This window comes from Oncorhynchus gorbuscha, unplaced genomic scaffold (genome assembly GCF_021184085.1).
Source record: "Oncorhynchus gorbuscha isolate QuinsamMale2020 ecotype Even-year unplaced genomic scaffold, OgorEven_v1.0 Un_scaffold_5785, whole genome shotgun sequence".
NCBI lineage: Eukaryota > Metazoa > Chordata > Actinopteri > Salmoniformes > Salmonidae > Oncorhynchus > Oncorhynchus gorbuscha.
The window spans coordinates 1-20,000 of record NW_025749510.1 but is presented as its reverse complement, the minus strand read 5'-3'; the positions used below and the strand labels follow the sequence as shown (position 1 = coordinate 20,000).

The following is a 20,000-nucleotide window of genomic DNA, read 5'->3' as shown; positions in this document are numbered from 1 at the left end:
TACTTTCACACAACACAACAATATTCACTCAGCAATGTGACATGTCATGTATATTCAAATTATACAAATTTTTAAACGTTGAATACACTTCATGGCTGCATTTCTTGCTCTGCAGTAAAATTCATGCAACAACAGGAGGATCAAATTAACATATGCATCTGAAACAGAAAACCAAGGAACCTTGTTTTTGACAGATGCTATGACTGTGTACACTGGTCTAGCTGTGACCTGACTTTAGCTTAGACGTGGGGCCAGTGGCGCAATGGATAACGTGTCTGACTACGGATCAGAAGATTCTAGGTTTGACTCCTGGCTAGCTCAATAATTTACTTAATTGACTGAAATCAAGCTGGGAATTATACTGTTTACCCTCGGAGTGTGGTGTCAGGAAAATAACCTCACACTCAACGTCAACAAAACTAAGGAGATGATTGTGGACTTCAGGAAACAGCAGAGGGAACACCCCCCCTATCCACATCGATGGAACAGTAGTGGAGAGGGTAGCTAGTTTTAAGTTCCTCGGCATACACATCACAGACAAACTGAATTGGTCCACTCACACTGACAGCGTCGTGAAGAAGGGCGCAGCAGCGCCTATTCAACCTCAGGAGGCTGAAGAAATTCGGCTTGTCACCAAAAGCACTCACAAACTTCTACAGATGCATAATCGAGAGCATCCTGGCGGGCTGTATCACCGCCTGGTACGGCAACTGCTCCGCCCTCAACCGTAAGGCTCTCCAGAGGGTAGTGAGGACTGCACAACGCATCACCGGGGGCAAACTACCTGCCCTCCAGGACACCTACACCACCCGTTGTTACAGGAAGGCCATAAAGATCATCAAGGACATCAACCACCCGAACCACTGCCTGTTCACCCCGCTATCATCCAGAAGGCGAGGTCAGTACAGGTGCATCAAAGCTGGGACCGAGAGACTGAAAAACAGCTTCTATCTCAAGGCCATCAGACTGTTAAACAGCCACCACTAACATTGAGTGGCTGCTGCCAACACACTGTCATTGACACTGACCCAACTCCAGCCATTTTAATAATGGGAATTGATGGGAAATGATGTAAATATATCGCTAGCCACTTTAAACAATGCTACCTTATATAATGTTACTTACCCTACATTATTCATCTCATATGCATATGTATATACTGTACTCTACATCATCGACTGCATCCTTATGTAACACATGTATCACTAGCCACTTTAACTATGCCACTTTGTTTACTTTGTCTACACACTCATCTCATATGTATATACTGTACTCGATACCATCTACTGTATGCTGCTCTGTACCATCACTCATTCATATATAGTATGTGTCTTCCCATATGGTCTAGCGGTTAGGATTCCTGGTTTTCACCCAGGTAGACTAGGTACAACTGCCGGTATGGAAACAATATATTTTCGTTAGGTACCCACTTGTGTAACAACAGATGCAGCAGTTTCTCACAACACAACAATATTCCCTCAGCAACAGGAAATGTGACATGTTATGTAGATTCAAATTATACAAGGCTTTTTAAACGTTGAATAGACTTCATGGCTGCATTTCTTGCTCTGCAGTAAAATTCATGCAACAACAGGAGGATCAAATTAAGATATGCATCTGAAACAGAAAACCAAGGAACCTTGTTGTTGACAGACGCCATGACTGTGAACACTGGTCTAGCTGTGACCTGACTTCAGCTTAGACGTTGGGCCAGTGGCGAAATGGATAACGTGTCTGACTACGGATCAGAAGATTCTAGGTTTTACTCCTGGCTGGCTCAATACTTTATTTAATTGACTGAAATCAAGCTGAGAATGATACTGTATACCTTTCAGTGTTTCTGGCTGTTCTCACTTTAAACACATTTTAGATGGATTTCATCTGGACATTCCCCAACATCTCTGAGAAAAAAAGATGTACTTTTTGAATCCAACAGGCATAATGTCAACATTTAAAGATTTGTCTGTGATGTGTATTTTAAGTATGTGTCTTCCCATATGGTCTAGCGGTTAGGATTCCTGGTTTTCACCCAGGTGGCCCGGGTTCAACTCCCGGTATGGGAAAGAATATATTTTCGTAGGGTTTCCACTTGTGTAACAACAAATGCAGCAGTTTCTCACAACACAACAATATTCCCTCAGCAACAGGAAATGTGACATGTTATGTAGATTAAAATTATACAAGGCTTTTTAAATGTTGAATACACTTCATGGCTGCATTTCTTGCTCTGCAGTAAAATTCATGCAACAACAGGAGGATCAAATTAAGATATGCATCTGAAACAGAAAACCAAGGAACCTTGTTGTTGACAGACGCTTTTGACTGTGTACATTTGTCTAGCTGTGACCTGACTTCAGCTTAGACGTGGTGCCAGTGAGGGTAGGCAACAACATCTCCTCCCCGCTGATCCTCAACACGGGGGCCCCACAAGGGTGCGTTCTGAGCCCTCTCCTGTACTCCCTGTTCACCCACGACTGCGTGGCCACGCACGCCTCCAACTCAATCATCAAGTTTGCGGACGACACAACAGTGGTAGGCTTGATTACCAACAACGACGAGACGGCCTACAGGGAGGAGGTGAGGGCCCTCGGAGTGTGGTGTCAGGAAAATAACCTCACACTCAACGTCAACAAAACTAAGGAGATGATTGTGGACTTCAGGAAACAGCAGAGGGAACACCCCCTATCCACATCGATGGAACAGTAGTGGAGAGGGTAGCTAGTTTTAAGTTCCTCGGCATACACATCACAGACAAACTGAATTGGTCCACTCACACTGACAGCGTCGTGAAGAAGGCGCAGCAGCGCCTATTCAACCTCAGGAGGCTGAAGAAATTCGGCTTGTCACCAAAAGCACTCACAAACTTCTACAGATGCACAATCGAGAGCATCCTGGCGGGCTGTATCACCGCCTGGTACGGCAACTGCTCCGCCCTCAACCGTAAGGCTCTCCAGAGGGTAGTGAGGACTGCACAACGCATCACCGGGGGCAAACTACCTGCCCTCCAGGACACCTACACCACCCGTTGTTACAGGAAGGCCATAAAGATCATCAAGGACATCAACCACCCGAACCAATGCCTGTTCACCCCGCTATCATCCAGAAGGCGAGGTCAGTACAGGTGCATCAAAGCTGGGACCGAGAGACTGAAAAACAGCTTCTATCTCAAGGCCATCAGACTGTTAAACAGCCACCACTAACATTGAGTGGCTGCTGCCAACACACTGTCATTGACACTGACCCAACTCCAGCCATTTTAATAATGGGAATTGATGGGAAATGATGTAAATATATCACTAGCCACTTTAAACAATGCTACCTTATATAATGTTACTTACCCTACATTATTCATCTCATATGCATATGTATATACTGTACTCTACATCATCGACTGCATCCTTATGTAACACATGTATCACTAGCCACTTTAACTATGCCACTTTGTTTACTTTGTCTACACACTCATCTCATATGTATATACTGTACTCGATACCATCTACTGTATGCTGCTCTGTACCATCACTCATTCATATATCCTTATGTACATGTTCCTTATCCCCTTACACTGTGTATAAGACAGTAGTTTTGGAATTGTTAGTTAGATTACTTGTTGGTTATCACTGCATTGTCGGAACTAGAAGCACAAGCATTTCGCTACACTCGCATTAACATCTGCTAACCATGTGTATGTGACAAATAAAATTTGATTTGATTTGATTTGAATGGATAACGTGTCTGACTACGGATCAGAAGATTCTAGGTTGGACTCCTGGCTGGCTCAATACTTTGTTTAATCGACTGAAATCAAGCTGGGAATGATACTGTATACCTTTCAGTGCTTCTGGCTGTTCTCACTTCAAACACATTTTAGACAGATTTCATCTGGACATTCCCCAACATCTCTGGCCGGGTTCAACTCCCGGTATGGGAAAGAATATATTTTCTTTAGGTACCCACTTGTGTAACAACAGATGCAGCAGTTTCTCACAACACAACAATATTCCCTCAGCAACAGGAAATGTGACTTGTTATGTAGATTAAAATTATACAAGGCTTTTTAAACGTTGAATACACTTCATGGCTGCATTTCTTGCTCTGCAGTAAAATTCATGCAACAACAGGAGGATCAAATGAAGATATGCATCTGAAACAGAAAACCAAGGAACCTTTTTGTTGACAGACGCCATGACTGTGTACACTGTTCTAGCTGTGACCTGACTTCAGCTTAGACGTGGGGCCAGTGGCGCAATGGATAACGTGTCTGACTACGGATCAGAAGATTCTAGGTTCGACTCCTGGCTGGCTCAATACTTTATTTAATTGACTGAAATCAAGCTGGGAATGATACTGTATACCTTTCAGTGCTTCTGGCTGTTCTCACTTCAAACACATTTTAGACAGATTTCATCTGGACATTCCCCAACATCTCTGAGAAAAAAAGATGTAGTTTTTGAATCCAACAGGCATAATGTCAACATTTAAAGATTTGTCTGTGATGTGTATTTTAAGTATGTGTCTTCCCATATGGTCTAGCGGTTAAGATTCCTGGTTTTCACCCAGGTGGCCCGGGTTCAACTCCCAGTATGGGAAATAATATATTTTCGTTAGGTACCCACTTGTGTAACAACAGATGCAGCAGTTTCTCACAACACAACAATATTCCCTCAGCAACAGGAAATGTGACTTGTTATGTAGATTAAAATTATACAAGGCTTTTTAAACGTTGAATACACTTCATGGCTGCATTTCTTGCTCTGCAGTAAAATTCATGCAACAACAGGAGGATCAAATTAACATATGCATCTGAAACAGAAAACCAAGGAACCTTGTTGTTGACAGACGCCATGACTGTGTACACTGTTCTAGCTGTGACCTGACTTCAGCTTAGACGTGGGGCCAGTGGCGCAATGGATAACGTGTCTGACTACGGATCAGAAGATTCTAGGTTCGACTCCTGGCTGGCTCAATACTTTATTTAATTGACTGAAATCAAGCTGGGAATGATACTGTATACCTTTCAGTGCTTCTGGCTGTTCTCACTTCAAACACATTTTAGACAGATTTCATCTGGACATTCCCCAACATCTCTGAGAAAAAAAGATGTAGTTTTTGAATCCAACAGGCATGATGTCAACATTTAAAGATTTGTCTGTGATGTGTATTTTAAGTATATGTCTTCCCATATGGTCTAGCGGTTAGGATTCCTGGTTTTCACCCAGGTGGCCGTGTTCAACTCCCGGTATGGGAAAGAACATATTTTCTTTAGGTACCCACTTGTGTAACAACAGATGCAGCAGTTTCTCACAACACAACAATATTCCCTCAGCAACAGGAAATGTGACTTGTTATGTAGATTAAAATTATACAAGGCTTTTTAAACGTTGAATACACTTCATGGCTGCATTTCTTGCTCTGCAGTAAAATTCATGCAACAACAGGAGGATCAAATTAAGATATGCATCTGAAACAGAAAACCAAGGAACCTTGTTGTTGACAGACGCCATGACTGTGTACACTGGTCTAGCTGTGACCTGACTTCAGCTTAGACGTGGGGCCAGTGGCGCAATGGATAACGTGTCTGACTACGGATCAGAAGATTCTAGGTTCGACTCCTGGCTGGCTCAATACTTTATTTAATTGACTGAAATCAAGCTCGGAATGATACTGTATATCTTTCAGTGCTTCTGGCTGTTCTCACTTCAAACACATTTTAGACAGATTTCATCTGGACATTCCCCAACATCTCTGAGAAAAAAAGATGTAGTTTTTGAATCCAACAGGCATGATGTCAACATTTAAAGATTTGTCTGTGATGTGTATTTTAAGTATGTGTCTTCCCATATGGTCTAGCGGTTAGGATTCCTGGTTTTCACCCAGGTGGCCGTGTTCAACTCCCGGTATGGGAAAGAACATATTTTCTTTAGGTACCCACTTGTGTAACAACAGATGCAGCAGTTTCTCACAACACAACAATATTCCCTCAGCAACAGGAAATGTGACTTGTTATGTAGATTAAAATTATACAAGGCTTTTTAAACGTTGAATACACTTCATGGCTGCATTTCTTGCTCTGCAGTAAAATTCATGCAACAACAGGAGGATCAAATTAACATATGCATCTGAAACAGAAAACCAAGGAACCTTTTTGCTGACAGACGCCATGACTGTGTACACTGTTCTAGCTGTGACCTGACTTCAGCTTAGACGTGGGGCCAGTGGCGCAATGGATAACGTGTCTGACTACGGATCAGAAGATTCTAGGTTCGACTCCTGGCTGGCTCAATACTTTATTTAATTGACTGAAATCAAGCTGGGAATGATACTGTATACCTTTCAGTGCTTCTGGCTGTTCTCACTTCAAACACATTCTAGACAGATTTCATAGTTTTGGAATTGTTAGTTAGATTACTTGTTGGTTATCACTGCATTGTCGGAACTAGAAGCACAAGCATTTCGCTACACTCTCATTAACATCTGCTAACCATGTGTATGTGACGAATAACATTTGATTTGATTTGATTTGAATGGATAACGTGTCTGACTACGGATCAGAAGATTCTAGGTTCGACTCCTGGCTGGCTCAATACTTTGTTTAATTGACTGAAATCAAGCAGGGAATTATACTGTATTAAAAAAAAGATGTAGCTTTTAAATCAAACAGGCATAATGTCAACATTTAAAGATTTGTCTGTGATGTGTATTTTAAGTATGTGTCTTCCCATATGGTCTAGTGGTTAGGATTCCTGGTTTTCACCCAGGTGGCCCGGGTTCAACTCCCGGTATGGGAAAGAATATATTTTCGTTAGGTACCCACTTGTGTAACAACAGATGCAGCAGTTTCTCACAACACAACAATATTCCCTCAGCAACAGGAAATGTGACTTGTTATGTAGATTCAAATTATACATGGCTTTTTAAATGTTGAATACACTTCATGGCTGCATTTCTTGCTCTGCAGTAAAATTCATGCAACAACAGGAGGATCAAATTAAGATATGCATCTGAAACAGAAAACCAAGGAACCTTGTTGTTGACAGACGCCATGACTGTGTACACTGGTCTAGCTGTGACCTGACTTCAGCTTAGACGTGGGGCCAGTGGTGCAATGGATAACGTGTCTGACTACGGATCAGAAGATTCTAGGTTCGACTCCTGGCTGGCTCAATACTTTATTTAATTGACTGAAATCAAGCTCGGAATGATACTGTATATCTTTCAGTGCTTCTGGCTGTTCTCACTTTAAACACATTTTAGACGGATTTCATCTGGACATTCCCCAACATCTCTGAGAAAAAAAGATGTAGTTTTTGAATCCAACAGGCATAATGTCAACATTTAAAGATTTGTCTGTGATGTGTATTTTAAGTATATGTCTTCCCATATGGTCTAGCGGTTAGGATTCCTGGTTTTCACCCAGGTGGCCGTGTTCAACTCCCGGTATGGGAAAGAACATATTTTCTTTAGGTACCCACTTGTGTAACAACAGATGCAGCAGTTTCTCACAACACAACAATATTCCCTCAGCAACAGGAAATGTGACTTGTTATGTAGATTAAAATTATACAAGGCTTTTTAAACGTTGAATACACTTCATGGCTGCATTTCTTGCTCTGCAGTAAAATTCATGCAACAACAGGAGGATCAAATTAACATATGCATCTGAAACAGAAAACCAAGGAACCTTTTTGCTGACAGACGCCATGACTGTGTACACTGTTCTAGCTGTGACCTGACTTCAGCTTAGATGTGGGGCCAGTGGCGCAATGGATAACGTGTCTGACTACGGATCAGAAGATTCTTGGTTTGACTCCTGGCTGGCTCAATACTTTATTTAATTGACTGAAATCAAGCTGGGAATGATACTGTATATCTTTCAGTGCTTCTGGCTGTTCTCACTTCAAACACATTTTAGACAGATTTCATCTGGACATTCCCCAACATCTCTGAGAAAAAAAGATGTAGTTTTTGAATCCAACAGGCATGATGTCAACATTTAAAGATTTGTCTGTGATGTGTATTTTAAGTATGTGTCTTCCCATATGGTCTAGCGGTTAGGATTCCTGGTTTTCACCCAGGTGGCCCGGGTTCAACTCCCGGTATGGGAAAGAATAACTTGTCATTAGGTACGCACTTGTGTAACAACAGATGCAGTACTTTCACACAACACAACAATATTCACTCAGCAATGTGACATGTCATGTAGATTCAAATTATACAATTATTTTTAAACGTTGAATACACTTCATGGCTGCATTTCTTGCTCTGCAGTAAAATTCATGCAACAACAGGAGGATCAAATTAACATATGCATCTGAAACAGAAAACCAAGGAACCTTGTTTTTGACAGATGCTATGACTGTGTACACTGGTCTAGCTGTGACCTGACTTTAGCTTAGACGTGGGGCCAGTGGCGCAATGGATAACGTGTCTGACTACGGATCAGAAGATTCTAGGTTCGACTCCTGGCTGGCTCAATAATTTACTTAATTGACTGAAATCAAGCTGGGAATGATACTGTTTACACTCGGAGTGTGGTGTCAGGAAAATAACCTCACACTCAACGTCAACAAAACTAAGGAGATGATTGTGGACTTCAGGAAACAGCAGAGGGAACACCCCCCTATCCACATCGATGGAACAGTAGTGGAGAGGGTAGCTAGTTTTAAGTTCCTCGGCATACACATCACAGACAAACTGAATTGGTCCACTCACACCGACAGCGTCGTGAAGAAGGCGCAGCAGCGCCTATTCAACCTCAGGAGGCTGAAGAAATTCGGCTTGTCACCAAAAGCACTCACAAACTTCTACAGATGCATAATCGACAGCATCCTGGCGGGCTGTATCACCGCCTGGTACGGCAACTGCTCCGCCCTCAACCGTAAGGCTCTCCAGAGGGTAGTGAGGACTGCACAACGCATCACCGGGGGCAAACTACCTGCCCTCCAGGACACCTACACCACCCGTTGTTACAGGAAGGCCATAAAGATCATCAAGGACATCAACCACCCGAACCACTGCCTGTTCACCCCGCTATCATCCAGAAGGCGAGGTCAGTACAGGTGCATCAAAGCTGGGACCGAGAGACTGAAAAACAGCTTCTATCTCAAGGCCATCAGACTGTTAAACAGCCACCACTAACATTGAGTGGCTGCTGCCAACACACTGTCATTGACACTGACCCAACTCCAGCCATTTTAATAATGGGAATTGATGGGAAATGATGTAAATATATCGCTAGCCACTTTAAACAATGCTACCTTATATAATGTTACTTACCCTACATTATTCATCTCATATGCATATGTATATACTGTACTCTACATCATCGACTGCATCCTTATGTAACACATGTATCACTAGCCACTTTAACTATGCCACTTTGTTTACTTTGTCTACACACTCATCTCATATGTATATACTGTACTCGATACCATCTACTGTATGCTGCTCTGTACCATCACTCATTCATATATAGTATGTGTCTTCCCATATGGTCTAGCGGTTAGGATTCCTGGTTTTCACCCAGGTAGACTAGGTTCAACTGCCGGTATGGAAACAATATATTTTCGTTAGGTACCCACTTGTGTAACAACAGATGCAGCAGTTTCTCACAACACAACAATATTCCCTCAGCAACAGGAAATGTGACATGTTATGTAGATTCAAATTATACAAGGCTTTTTAAACGTTGAATAGACTTCATGGCTGCATTTCTTGCTCTGCAGTAAAATTCATGCAACAACAGGAGGATCAAATTAAGATATGCATCTGAAACAGAAAACCAAGGAACCTTGTTGTTGACAGACGCCATGACTGTGAACACTGGTCTAGCTGTGACCTGACTTCAGCTTAGACGCGTGGCCAGTGGCGCAAATGGATAACGTGTCTGACTACGGATCAGAAGATTCTAGGTTTTACTCCTGGCTGGCTCAATACTTTATTTAATTGACTGAAATCAAGCTGGGAATGATACTGTAAACCTTTCAGTGCTTCTGGCTGTTCTCACTTCAAACACATTTTAGACGGATTTCATCTGGACATTCCCCGACATCTCTGAGAAAAAAAGATTTAGCTTTTAAATCCAACAGGCATGATGTCAACATTTAAAGATTTGTCTGTGATGTGTGTTTTAACTATGTGTCTTCCCATATGGTCTAGCGGTTAGGATTCCTGGTTTTCACCCAGGTGGCCCGGGTTCAACTTAGGGTATCCACTTGTGTAACAACAGATGCTTTTAAATCCAACAGGCATAATGTCAACATTTAAAGATTTGTCTGTGATGTGTATTTTAAGTATGTGTCTTCCCATATGGTCTAGCAGTTAGGATTCCTGGTTTTCACCCAGGTTGCCTGGGTTCAACTCCCGGTATGGGAAAGAATATCTTGTCGTTAGGTACGCACTTGTGTAACAACAGATGCAGCAGTTTCTCACAACACAACAATATTCGCTCAGGAAATGTGACATGTTATGTAGATTCAAATTATACAAGGCTTTTAAACGTTAAATACACTTCATGGTTGCATTTCTTGCTCTGCAGTAAAATTCATGCAACAACAGGAGGATCAAATTAAGATATGCATCTGAAACAGAAAACCAAGGAACCTTGTTGTTGACAGACGCTTTTGACTGTGTACATTTGTCTAGCTGTGACCTGACTTCAGCTTAGACGTGGTGCCAGTGAGGGTAGGCAACAACATCTCCTCCCGCTGATCCTCAACACGGGGGCCCCACAAAGGTGCGTTCTGAGCCCTCTCCTGTACTCCCTGTTCACCCACGACTGCGTGGCCAAGCACGCCTCCAACTCAATCATCAAGTTTGCGGACGACACAACAGTGGTAGGCTTGATTACCAACAACGACGAGACGGCCTACAGGGAGGAGGTGAGGGCCCTCGGAGTGTGGTGTCAGGAAAATAACCTCACACTCAACGTCAACAAAACTAAGGAGATGATTGTGGACTTCAGGAAACAGCAGAGGGAACACCCCCCTATCCACATCGATGGAACAGTAGTGGAGAGGGTAGCTAGTTTTAAGTTCCTCGGCATACACATCACAGACAAACTGAATTGGTCCACTCACACTGACAGCGTCGTGAAGAAGCGCAGCAGCGCCTATTCAACCTCAGGAGGCTGAAGAAATTCGGCTTGTCACCAAAAGCACTCACAAACTTCTACAGATGCACAATCGAGAGCATCCTGGCGGGCTGTATCACCGCCTGGTACGGCAACTGCTCCGCCCTCAACCGTAAGGCTCTCCAGAGGGTAGTGAGGACTGCACAACGCATCACCGGGGCAAACTACCTGCCCTCCAGGACACCTACACCACCCGTTGTTACAGGAAGGCCATAAAGATCATCAAGGACATCAACCACCCGAACCACTGCCTGTTCACCCCGCTATCATCCAGAAGGCGAGGTCAGTACAGGTGCATCAAAGCTGGGACCGAGAGACTGAAAAACAGCTTCTATCTCAAGGCCATCAGACTGTTAAACAGCCACCACTAACATTGAGTGGCTGCTGCCAACACACTGTCATTGACACTGACCCAACTCCAGCCATTTTAATAATGGGAATTGATGGGAAATGATGTAAATATATCACTAGCCACTTTAAACAATGCTACCTTATATAATGTTACTTACCCTACATTATTCATCTCATATGCATATGTATATACTGTACTCTACATCATCGACTGCATCCTTATGTAACACATGTATCACTAGCCACTTTAACTATGCCACTTTGTTTACTTTGTCTACACACTCATCTCATATGTATATACTGTACTCGATACCATCTACTGTATGCTGCTCTGTACCATCACTCATTCATATATCCTTATGTACATGTTCCTTATCCCCTTACACTGTGTATAAGACAGTAGTTTTGGAATTGTTAGTTAGATTACTTGTTGGTTATCACTGCATTGTCGGAACTAGAAGCACAAGCATTTCGCTACACTCTCATTAACATCTGCTAACCATGTGTATGTGACAAATAACATTTGATTTGATTTGATTTGAATGGATAACGTGTCTGACTACGGATCAGAAGATTCTAGGTTCGACTCCTGGCTGGCTCAATACTTTGTTTAATTGACTGAAATCAAGCAGGGAATGATACTGTATTAAAAAAAGATGTAGCTTTTAAATCAAACAGGCATAATGTCAACATTTAAAGATTTGTCTGTGATGTGTATTTTAAGTATGTGTCTTCCCATATGGTCTAGTGTTAGGATTCCTGGTTTTCACCCAGGTGGCCCGGGTTCAACTCCCGGTATGGGAAAGAATATATTTCGTTAGGTACCCACTTGTGTAACAACAGATGCAGCAGTTTCTCACAACACAACAATATTCCCTCAGCAACAGGAAATGTGACTTGTTATGTAGATTCAAATTATACAAGGCTTTTTAAACGTTGAATACACTTCATGGCTGCATTTCTTGCTCTGCAGTAAAATTCATGCAACAACAGGAGGATCAAATTAAGATATGCATCTGAAACAGAAAACCAAGGAACCTTGTTGTTGACAGACGCCATGACTGTGTACACTGGTCTAGCTGTGACCTGACTTCAGCTTAGACGTGGGGCCAGTGGCGCAATGGATAACGTGTCTGACTACGGATCAGAAGATTCTAGGTTCGACTCCTGGCTGGCTCAATACTTTATTTAATTGACTGAAATCAAGCTGGGAATGATACTGTATACCTTTCAGTGCTTCTGGCTGTTCTCACTTTAAACACATTTTAGACGGATTTCATCTGGACATTCCCCAACATCTCTGAGAAAAAGATGTAGCTTTTGAATCCAACAGGCATAATGTCAACATTTAAAGATTTGTCTGTGATGTGTATTTTAAGTATGTGTCTTCCCATATGGTCTAGTGGTTAGGATTCCTGGTTTTCACCCAGGTGGCCCGGGTTCAACTCCCGGTATGGGAAAGAATATCTTGTCGTTAGGTACCCACTTGTGTAACAACAGATGCAGCAGTTTCTCACAACACAACAATATTCCCTCAGCAACAGGAAATGTGACATGTTATGTAGATTCAAATTATACAAAGCTTTTTAAACGTTGAATAAACTTCATGGCTGCATTTCTTGCTCTGCAGTAAAATTCATGCAACAACAGGAGGATCAAATTAAGATATGCATCTGAAACAGAAAAACAAGGAACCTAAGTATTGTTGAGCAATTCCTGGTTTTCACCCAGGTGGCCAAACTCCCGGTATGGGAAAGATCATCTTATCGTTAGGACCCACTTGTGTAACAACAGATGCAGCAGTTTCACACAACAAAACAATATTCTCTCAGCAACAGGAAATGTGACATGTTATGTATATACAAAGCTTTTTAAACGTTGAATAAACTTCATGGCTGGATTTCTTGCTCTGCAGTAAAATTCATGCAACAACAGGAGGATCAAATTAAGATATGCATCTGAAACAGAAAACCAAGGAACCTTGTTGTTGACAGACACTATGACTGTGTACACTGGTCTAGCTGTGACCTGACTTAAGCTTAGATGTAGGGCCAGTGGTGCTATGGATAACGTGTCTGACTACGGTTCAGAAGATTCTAGTTTCGACTCCTGGCTGGCTCAATACTTTGTTTAATTGACTGAAATCAAGCAGGGAATGATACTGTATTAAAAAAAGATGTAGCTTTTATATCAAACAGGCATAATGTCAACATTTAAAGATTTGACTGTGATGTGTATTTTAAGTATGTTTCTTCCCATATGGTCTAGCGGTAAGGATTCCTGGTTTTCACCCAGGTGGCCAGGTTTCAATTCCCGGTATGGGAAAGAATATATTGTCGTTAGGTACGTGCTTGTGTAACAACAGATGCAGCAGTTTCTCACAACACAACAATATTCCCTCAGCAACAGGAAATGTGACTTGTTATGTAGATTCAAATTATACATGGCTTTTTAAACGTTGAATACACTTCATGGCTGCATTTCTTGCTCTGCAGTAAAATTCATGCAACAACAGGAGGATCAAATTAAGATATGCATCTGAAACAGAAAAAAAGGAACCTTGTTGTTGAGAGACACTATGACTGTGTACACTGGTCTAGCTGTGACCTGACTTCAGCTTAGACGTGGGGCCAGTGGCGCAATGGATAACGTGTCTGAATACGGATCAGAAGATTCTAGGTTGACTCCTGGCTGCCTCAATACTTTGTTTAATTGAATGAAATCAAGCTGGGAATGATACTGTATACCTTTCAGTGCTTCTGGCTGTTGTCACTTCAAACACATTTTAGACGGATTTCATCTGGACATTCCCCAACATCTCTGAGAAAAAAAAGATGTCGCTTTTAAATCCAACAGGCATAATGTCAACATTTAAAGATTTGTCTGTGATGTGTATTTTAAGTTTTTGTCTACCCATATGGTCTAGCGGTTAGATTCCTGGTTTTCACCCAGGTGGTATGGGAAAGAATATCTTTTAAGGTACCCACTTGTGTAACAACAGATGCAGCAGTTTCTCACAACACAACAATATTCCCTCAGCAACAGGAAATGTGACAAGTTATGTAGATTCAAATTATACAAGGCTTTTTAAACGTTGAATAGGATTCCTGGTTTTCACCCAGGTGGCCTAGGTTCAACTCCCGGTATAAGAAAGAATAACTTGTCATTAGGTACGCACTTGTGTAACAACAGATGCAGCAGTTTCACAAAACAATATTCCCTCAGCAACAGGAAATGTGACATGTCATGTAGATTCAAATTATACAAGGCTTTTTAAACGTTGAATTCACTTAATGGTTGCATTTCTTGCTCTGCAGTAAAATTCATGCAACAACAGGAGGATCAAATTAAGATATGCATCTGAAACAGAAAACCAAGGAACCTTGTTGTTGAGAGACGCTATGACTGTGTACACTGGTCTAGCTGTGACCTGACTTCAGCCTAGACGTGGGGCCAGTGGCGCAATGGATAACGTGTCTGACTACGGATCAGAAGATTCTAGGTTCGACTCCTGGCTGGCTCAATACTTTATTTAATTTACTGAAATCAAGCTGGGAATGATACTGTATACCTTTCAGTGCTTCTGGCTGTTCTCACTTTAAACACATTTTAGACGGATTTCATCTGGACATTCCCCAACATCTCTGAGAAAAAAAGATGTAGCTTTTAAATCCAACAGACATGATGTCAACATTTAAAGATTTGTCTGTGATGTGTATGTTTCTTCCCATATGGTCTAGCGGTTAGGATTCCTGGTTTTCACCCAGGTGGCCCGGGTTCAACTCCTGTATGGGAAAGAATAACTTGTCATTAGGTACCCACTTGTGTAACAACAGATGTTTCAACAACACAAAATTCATAAAACAGGAGGATCAAATTAAGATTTGTCTGTGATGTGTATTTTAAGTATGTGTCTTCCCATATGGTCTAGCGGTTAGGATTCCTGGTTTTCACCCAGGTGGCCCGGGTTCAACTCCCGGTATGGGAAAGAATAACTTGTCATTAGGTACGCACTTGTGTAACAACAGATGCAGTACTTTCACAAACACAACAATATTCACTCAGCAACAGGAAATGTGACATGTTATGTAGATTCATATTATATAACATTTTTTAAACGTTGAATACACTTCATGGCTGCATTTCTTGCTCTGCAGTAAAATTCATGCAACAACAGGAGGATCAAATTAAGATATGCATCTGAAACAGAAAACCAAGGAACCTTGTTTTGACAGATGCTATGACTGTGTACACTGGTCTAGCTGTGACCTGACTTCAGCTTAGACGTGGGGCCAGTGGCGCAATGGATAACGTGTCTGACTACGGATCAGAAGATTCTAGGTTCGACTCCTGGCTGGCTCAATAATTTACTTAATTGACTGAAATCAAGCTGGGAATGATACTGTTTACCTTTCAGTGCTTCTGGCTGTTCTCACTTCAAACACATTATAGATGGATTTCATCTGGACATTCCCCAACCTCTCTGAGAAAAAAGATGTTGCTTTTAAATCCAACAGGCATAATGTCAACATTTAAAGATTTGTCTGTGATGTGTATTTTAAGTATGTGTCTTCCCATATGGTCTAGCAGTTAGGATTCCTGGTTTTCACCCAGGTTGCCTGGGTTCAACTCCCGGTATGGGAAAGAATATCTTGTCGTTAGGTACGCACTTGTGTAACAACAGATGCAGCAGTTTCTCACAACACAACAATATTCGCTCAGGAAATGTGACATGTTATGTAGATTCAAATTATACAAGGCTTTTTAAACGTTAAATACACTTCATGGTTGCATTTCTTGCTCTGCAGTAAAATTCATGCAACAACAGGAGGATCAAATTAAGATATGCATCTGAAACAGAAAACCAAGGAACCTTGTTGTTGACAGACGCTTTTGACTGTGTACATTTGTCTAGCTGTGACCTGACTTCAGCTTAGACGTGGTGCCAGTGAGGGTAGGCAACAACATCTCCTCCCCGCTGATCCTCAACACGGGGGCCCCACAAGGGTGCGTTCTGAGCCCTCTCCTGTACTCCCTGTTCACCCACGACTGCGTGGCCACGCACGCCTCCAACTCAATCATCAAGTTTGCGGACGACACAACAGTGGTAGGCTTGATTACCAACAACGACGAGACGGCCTACAGGGAGGAGGTGAGGGCCCTCGGAGTGTGGTGTCAGGAAAATAACCTCACACTCAACGTCAACAAAACTAAGGAGATGATTGTGGACTTCAGGAAACAGCAGAGGGAACACCCCCCTATCCACATCGATGGAACAGTAGTGGAGAGGGTAGCTAGTTTTAAGTTCCTCGGCATACACATCACAGACAAACTGAATTGGTCCACTCACACTGACAGCGTCGTGAAGAAGGCGCAGCAGCGCCTATTCAACCTCAGGAGGCTGAAGAAATTCGGCTTGTCACCAAAAGCACTCACAAACTTCTACAGATGCACAATCGAGAGCATCCTGGCGGGCTGTATCACCGCCTGGTACGGCAACTGCTCCGCCCTCAACCGTAAGGCTCTCCAGAGGGTAGTGAGGACTGCACAACGCATCACCGGGGCAAACTACCTGCCCTCCAGGACACCTACACCACCCGTTGTTACAGGAAGGCCATAAAGATCATCAAGGACATCAACCACCCGAACCACTGCCTGTTCACCCCGCTATCATCCAGAAGGCGAGGTCAGTACAGGTGCATCAAAGCTGGGACCGAGAGACTGAAAAACAGCTTCTATCTCAAGGCCATCAGACTGTTAAACAGCCACCACTAACATTGAGTGGCTGCTGCCAACACACTGTCATTGACACTGACCCAACTCCAGCCATTTTAATAATGGGAATTGATGGGAAATGATGTAAATATATCACTAGCCACTTTAAACAATGCTACCTTATATAATGTTACTTACCCTACATTATTCATCTCATATGCATATGTATATACTGTACTCTACATCATCGACTGCATCCTTATGTAACACATGTATCACTAGCCACTTTAACTATGCCACTTTGTTTACTTTGTCTACACACTCATCTCATATGTATATACTGTACTCGATACCATCTACTGTATGCTGCTCTGTACCATCACTCATTCATATATCCTTATGTACATGTTCCTTATCCCCTTACACTGTGTATAAGACAGTAGTTTTGGAATTGTTAGTTAGATTACTTGTTGGTTATCACTGCATTGTCGGAACTAGAAGCACAAGCATTTCGCTACACTCTCATTAACATCTGCTAACCATGTGTATGTGACAAATAATATTTGATTTGATTTGATTTGAATGGATAACGTGTCTGACTACGGATCAGAAGATTCTAGGTTCGACTCCTGGCTGGCTCAATACTTTGTTTAATTGACTGAAATCAAGCAGGGAATGATACTGTATTAAAAAAAAAGATGTAGCTTTTAAATCAAACAGGCATAATGTCAACATTTAAAGATTTGTCTGTGATGTGTATTTTAAGTATGTGTCTTCCCATATGGTCTAGTGGTTAGGATTCCTGGTTTTCACCCAGGTGGCCCGGGTTCAACTCCCGGTATGGGAAAGAATATATTTTCGTTAGGTACCCACTTGTGTAACAACAGATGCAGCAGTTTCTCACAACACAACAATATTCCCTCAGCAACAGAAATGTGACTTGTTATGTAGATTCAAATTATACAATTATTTTTAAACGTTGAATACACTTCATGGCTGCATTTCTTGCTCTGCAGTAAAATTCATGCAACAACAGGAGGATCAAATTAAGATATGCATCTGAAACAGAAAACCAAGGAACCTTGTTGTTGACAGACGCCATGACTGTGTACACTGGTCTAGCTGTGACCTGACTTCAGCTTAGACGTGGGGCCAGTGGCGCAATGGATAACGTGTCTGACTACGGATCAGAAGATTCTAGGTTCGACTCCTGGCTGGCTCAATACTTTATTTAATTGACTGAAATCAAGCTCGGAATGATACTGTATATCTTTCAGTGCTTCTGGCTGTTCTCACTTTAAACACATTTTAGACAGATTTCATCTGGACATTCCCCAACATCTCTGAGAAAAAAGATGTAGTTTTTGAATCCAACAGGCATAATGTCAACATTTAAAGATTTGTCTGTGATGTGTATTTTAAGTATGTGTCTTCCCATATGGTCTAGCGGTTAGGATTCCTGGTTTTCACCCAGGTGGCCGTGTTCAACTCCCGGTATGGGAAAGAATATATTTTCTTTAGGTACCCACTTGTGTAACAACAGATGCAGCAGTTTCTCACAACACAACAATATTCCCTCAGCAACAGGAAATGTGACTTGTTATGTAGATTAAAATTATACAAGGCTTTTAAACGTTGAATACACTTCATGGCTGCATTTCTTGCTCTGCAGTAAAATTCATGCAACAACAGGAGGATCAAATTAACATATGCATCTGAAACAGAAAACCAAGGAACCTTTTTGCTGACAGACGCCATGACTGTGTACACTGTTCTAGCTGTGACCTGACTTCAGCTTAGACGTGGGGCCAGTGGCGCAATGGATAACGTGTCTGACTACGGATCAGAAGATTCTAGGTTCGACTCCTGGCTGGCTCAATACTTTATTTAATTGACTGAAATCAAGCTGGGAATGATACTGTATACCTTTCAGTGCTTCTGGCTGTTCTCACTTCAAACACATTTTAGACAGATTTCATAGTTTTGGATTTCATCTGCATTGACATTTCGCATTAACATCTGCTAACCATGTGTATGTGACAAATAACATTTGATTTGATTTGATTTGAATGGATAACGTGTCTGACTACGGATCTCTGAATACTTTGAAAAAATCAAGATGATACTGTATTAAAAAAAAAGATGTAGCTTTTAAATCAAACAGGCATAATGTCAACATTTAAAGATTTGTCTGTGATGTGTATTTTAAGTATGTGTCTTCCCATATGGTCTAGCGGTTAGGATTCTGGTTTTCACCCAGGTGGCCTGGGTTCAACTCCCGGTATGGGAAAGAATATCTTGTCATTAGGTACCCACTTGTGTAACAACAGATGCAGCAGTTTCTCACAACACAACAATATTCCCTCAGCAACAGGAAATGTGACATGTTATGTAGATTCAATTATACAATTATTTTTAAACGTTGAATACACTTCATGGCTGCATTTCTTGCTCTGCAGTAAAATTCATGCAACAACAGGAGGATCAAATTAAGATATGCATCTGAAACAGAAAACCAAGGAACCTTGTTGTTGACAGACGCTATGACTGTGTACACTGGTCTAGCTGTGACCTGACTTCAGTTTAGAATGGTGCCAGTGGCGCAATGGATAACGTGTCTGACTACGGATCAGAAGATTCTAGGTTCGACTCCTGGCTGGCTCAATACTTTGTTTAATTGACTGAAATCAAGCAGGGAATGATACTGTATTAAAAGATGTAGCTTTTAAATCAAACAGGCATAATGTCAACATTTAAAGATTTGACTGTGATGTGTATTTTAAGTATGTTTCTTCCCATATGG

The 20,000-nt window shown here is 41.8% G+C and overlaps 16 non-coding genes across 16 annotated transcripts; all 16 read left to right on the top strand.

The window, feature by feature from the left end:
- The first annotated feature begins 1,991 nt into the window (after nucleotides 1-1,991).
- On the top strand, nucleotides 1,992-2,063 carry trnae-uuc. The gene has a single exon. It is a non-coding gene; the product is annotated as a tRNA-Glu (tRNA).
- Nucleotides 2,064-4,234: 2,171 nt separating this feature from the next.
- trnar-acg lies at nucleotides 4,235-4,307 on the top strand. The gene has a single exon. It is a non-coding gene; the product is annotated as a tRNA-Arg (tRNA).
- Nucleotides 4,308-4,893: 586 nt separating this feature from the next.
- trnar-acg lies at nucleotides 4,894-4,966 on the top strand. Its single transcript has one exon. It is a non-coding gene; the product is annotated as a tRNA-Arg (tRNA).
- Nucleotides 4,967-5,551: 585 nt separating this feature from the next.
- On the top strand, nucleotides 5,552-5,624 carry trnar-acg. Its single transcript has one exon. It is a non-coding gene; the product is annotated as a tRNA-Arg (tRNA).
- Nucleotides 5,625-6,209: 585 nt separating this feature from the next.
- On the top strand, nucleotides 6,210-6,282 carry trnar-acg. The gene has a single exon. It is a non-coding gene; the product is annotated as a tRNA-Arg (tRNA).
- Nucleotides 6,283-6,716: 434 nt separating this feature from the next.
- Nucleotides 6,717-6,788, top strand: trnae-uuc. Its single transcript has one exon. It is a non-coding gene; the product is annotated as a tRNA-Glu (tRNA).
- A 1,245-nt stretch (nucleotides 6,789-8,033) lies between these two features.
- trnae-uuc lies at nucleotides 8,034-8,105 on the top strand. Its single transcript has one exon. It is a non-coding gene; the product is annotated as a tRNA-Glu (tRNA).
- Nucleotides 8,106-8,401: 296 nt separating this feature from the next.
- On the top strand, nucleotides 8,402-8,474 carry trnar-acg. Its single transcript has one exon. It is a non-coding gene; the product is annotated as a tRNA-Arg (tRNA).
- Nucleotides 8,475-12,588: 4,114 nt separating this feature from the next.
- On the top strand, nucleotides 12,589-12,661 carry trnar-acg. The gene has a single exon. It is a non-coding gene; the product is annotated as a tRNA-Arg (tRNA).
- A 209-nt stretch (nucleotides 12,662-12,870) lies between these two features.
- trnae-uuc lies at nucleotides 12,871-12,942 on the top strand. Its single transcript has one exon. It is a non-coding gene; the product is annotated as a tRNA-Glu (tRNA).
- A 1,990-nt stretch (nucleotides 12,943-14,932) lies between these two features.
- On the top strand, nucleotides 14,933-15,005 carry trnar-acg. The gene has a single exon. It is a non-coding gene; the product is annotated as a tRNA-Arg (tRNA).
- Nucleotides 15,006-15,398: 393 nt separating this feature from the next.
- trnae-uuc lies at nucleotides 15,399-15,470 on the top strand. The gene has a single exon. It is a non-coding gene; the product is annotated as a tRNA-Glu (tRNA).
- Nucleotides 15,471-15,771: 301 nt separating this feature from the next.
- Nucleotides 15,772-15,844, top strand: trnar-acg. The gene has a single exon. It is a non-coding gene; the product is annotated as a tRNA-Arg (tRNA).
- A 2,128-nt stretch (nucleotides 15,845-17,972) lies between these two features.
- Nucleotides 17,973-18,044, top strand: trnae-uuc. The gene has a single exon. It is a non-coding gene; the product is annotated as a tRNA-Glu (tRNA).
- Nucleotides 18,045-18,346: 302 nt separating this feature from the next.
- Nucleotides 18,347-18,419, top strand: trnar-acg. Its single transcript has one exon. It is a non-coding gene; the product is annotated as a tRNA-Arg (tRNA).
- Nucleotides 18,420-19,002: 583 nt separating this feature from the next.
- On the top strand, nucleotides 19,003-19,075 carry trnar-acg. The gene has a single exon. It is a non-coding gene; the product is annotated as a tRNA-Arg (tRNA).
- Nucleotides 19,076-20,000: the final 925 nt, after the last annotated feature.